Source organism: Hippopotamus amphibius, chromosome 10 (genome assembly GCF_030028045.1).
Source record: "Hippopotamus amphibius kiboko isolate mHipAmp2 chromosome 10, mHipAmp2.hap2, whole genome shotgun sequence".
In the NCBI taxonomy this organism is placed as follows: Eukaryota; Metazoa; Chordata; class Mammalia; order Artiodactyla; family Hippopotamidae; genus Hippopotamus; species Hippopotamus amphibius.
The window spans coordinates 115,609,913-115,612,647 of NC_080195.1; the positions used below are offsets into that span (position 1 = coordinate 115,609,913).

At 52.9% G+C, this 2,735-nt stretch overlaps 1 long non-coding RNA gene across 1 annotated transcript; it reads left to right on the forward strand.

The window, feature by feature from the left end:
- Positions 1-314: 314 nt before the first annotated feature.
- LOC130830281 (uncharacterized) lies at positions 315-2,735 on the forward strand. Its single transcript, XR_009047771.1, has 3 exons — positions 315-649; positions 2,155-2,309; positions 2,448-2,735. It is a non-coding gene; the product is annotated as an uncharacterized LOC130830281 (long non-coding RNA).

A 2,735-nucleotide genomic window follows, 5' to 3' on the forward strand; every position in this document is an offset into this window, starting at 1 on the left:
AAGCTGTGTGGTGAGGCCAAGAAAAAAAAGTAAAACAAAACAAAGTGCTTATTATGTGTGATTTTCTGAACCAGCCAAACATGCAACATTTAGGTAATCAACGATTCACTGGTTTTCGGTGACCGGGCCCAGGATGCGTCTAATTTGGAATTTAGGGCAGGTGCCTCCTTCATGATAAGGACCAGGCTGGGTGTGAGCAAGACGTGGGCGCAGGCGGGTTTTTTGTCGGTGGCCCCAGGAAGAGGAGGAGAGGCGTGGGGGAGGGGGAGGAAGGGCAGGACCAGGAGCACAACAGTGACTGTCACTGAGCTGGTTGTCTCCGTGGGCTCGACCCGCCGCCGGCCCTCTCAGGAGCCGAGCTGTGCACCGTGCACCCTGCACCCTGAGGTTTGCGCACTGATCCCCCCACGTTGAGGTCTGACGCGCCTGGTGGTGTCAATCCCCCACCACTTCCTGCTCAGCCTGCTCTGGAGCCCCCAGCGGTCCCGGAGGTGGGACCCTACCAGTGCCAGGGCTGCCCAGCTGCAGCTGAATCAGAGTGGCCGCAGGCATGGGGCCTGGGGCGCCTGCGTGTCCGCTGGAGTCTGGGTCACCACGCAGGCCGCGGTGACCGGACAGCAGTGGGGAGGAGACACACCTGCACAGCTGGGTGAGTGGACCCTGCCCTTCTCGCTGACGCCCACGGAGCTTTGGTGCCTTGGAGGCTGGCATTCTGGGAGACTCAGCCTGTGACCGGCCCTCCCCAAAAACCACTCTCTTCTGCCCCCGGGACCCAATATTAGATGTGCCAGGGGCCGGCATGAGAGGCACCAGCCCTGCTCCCACAGCTGGCTTCTGCCACCAGCGATGGCGACGGCCCCCTGGGCTGGAGAACAGCCTGAGCAGGTGGATGGAGGATGTGTGAGGGCCTTCGGCAAGGTGGTCATCCTGCCCCTGCCTCCCACCCCCGTCTGGCAGGGACCCAGCTGAGGGACAGGAGGTTTGGGCATGGAAAGGCCTCTGGGGAGATAATCTCAGCTTGAAAGGAGAGAGCGAGAATCAAGGCTGTCAGAAAGCCAAGAAAAAAGGCAGCTGATCTAAAAATAGGAGCACTGAACAGACTGTCCGGAAATGCTGTCCACAGCGCCAGGTTTGATTTCATTATTGCTAATTACTTAGTCACATTATGCAGAATAAAACCTGGGAAGGGGATACCGTTTCTGCACAAACAAATGTGGAAAATAATGCACAAAGACAGTGACACTGAGCTGAGCCTACTGTTGAGACCAAGAGGAGGGCGGGTGGGGCGAGGCTGGGCCCGCGTTGCCCCCAGCTCTACCCTGTGCCTCCTCCTGTATAAAATGGGAAGAGGTGAGAGCACCACCTACGGCGCTGTGGCCTCTGGGAGCTCCGCCACCGTGTTCCCCGCGAGGACCAGCACCAGCGGTGAGCACTTCCTCTGTCTGTGCCTCCACTTCCCCATCTGTGAAATGGAACAGGGAATACCTCTTCTCGAGGATTCTGAGGGAATCCATTTCATCACACACATGTTTCGGAGGGAAAAATTCTACCACGACACTGCTCTCCGCTGAGAAGACTGAGGCTCAGAGGAAGGGAAGAGTACGTTGGAATCCAAGTATCCTGCTCAGAATCTGCTACCCAGCCCACCCTGCCGCACTCTCTATTTTGCATACAGTCGTGCTGCTTACAGACAAGTGGAAACGCAGACAGGCCGAAAACTGGGGGAGGCGTCACCGCCAGTCCAAGACAGTCACTGCGAGCATTTTGATTCATTTCCTTCCGATCTCTTTTGAAACAGTTTTTTATTTGTTATGTAGTTGTGATCATATCACACCTTCGTGTTTAAGCCTTTTTTTTTTTTTTAGCTTTTTAAAAGCCAACGTTTATTTGTTTTAAAATGCTCAAGGCGGGGACTTCCCTAGCAGTCCAGTGGTTAAGACTCCGAGCTTCCACTGCAAGGGGCGAGGGTTCGATCATTGGGTAGGGAACTAAGATCCCGCATGCCACACGGTATGGCCAAAAAAAAAAAACGCTCAAGAGACTTGGAAAGGTCCAAAGGCCTAAAGATAGCCAAGCTGCAGATAAGATAGTAGGCAGGTGCTGACTGTTGGTTCTCTGTTGCTAAAGCCTCAGTTTCAACCTGTTCAATTCCAGCCCTCCACCATTCTTCAGGTCGGGGAGTGGCGAATCCCGCCTACTTCATCAGAGCTGCCACTCCAGTCAGACGAGAAAAACAGCCCTAGTACTGACCATCGTCCTGGCAAAGGAGGAAGATTATGACCCAGGAATCCACTTTAGCAAATAACAGTGTAAGATTTTCCTGACTATTATAAACCCTTTCTAAACACTATTTTGATGGTGACATAATAGTTCATCGAATAAATGTAGTGTAATTTACCTGATACAGTCATTGATATTTATTTTTGTTGTTTTCAATTTTTGGCCAGTGATGCTGCAACGTGTTTTTATCCATGAAGATTTCGGAGAGACTGTTCCCTTAAAGAGATGGAGAAGTGGAATTGCTGGGTCAGAGGATGAAAGGGTGTTCCTGTTTTTTAAAAAGGCAGCATCTCAGAGAATCCACCGAGGCAGAGAAACCACCACCCAGGTGTTCTGGGCTGCGCGCTTTCCCACGCCCTCACCTTCCTCAGCCCCTCCCACCCCCACCCCCGCCAACTTTTTATTAATTTAGTGGAAGAAAAGTTTATACGGCATTTCCTCTATGACCCATGAGG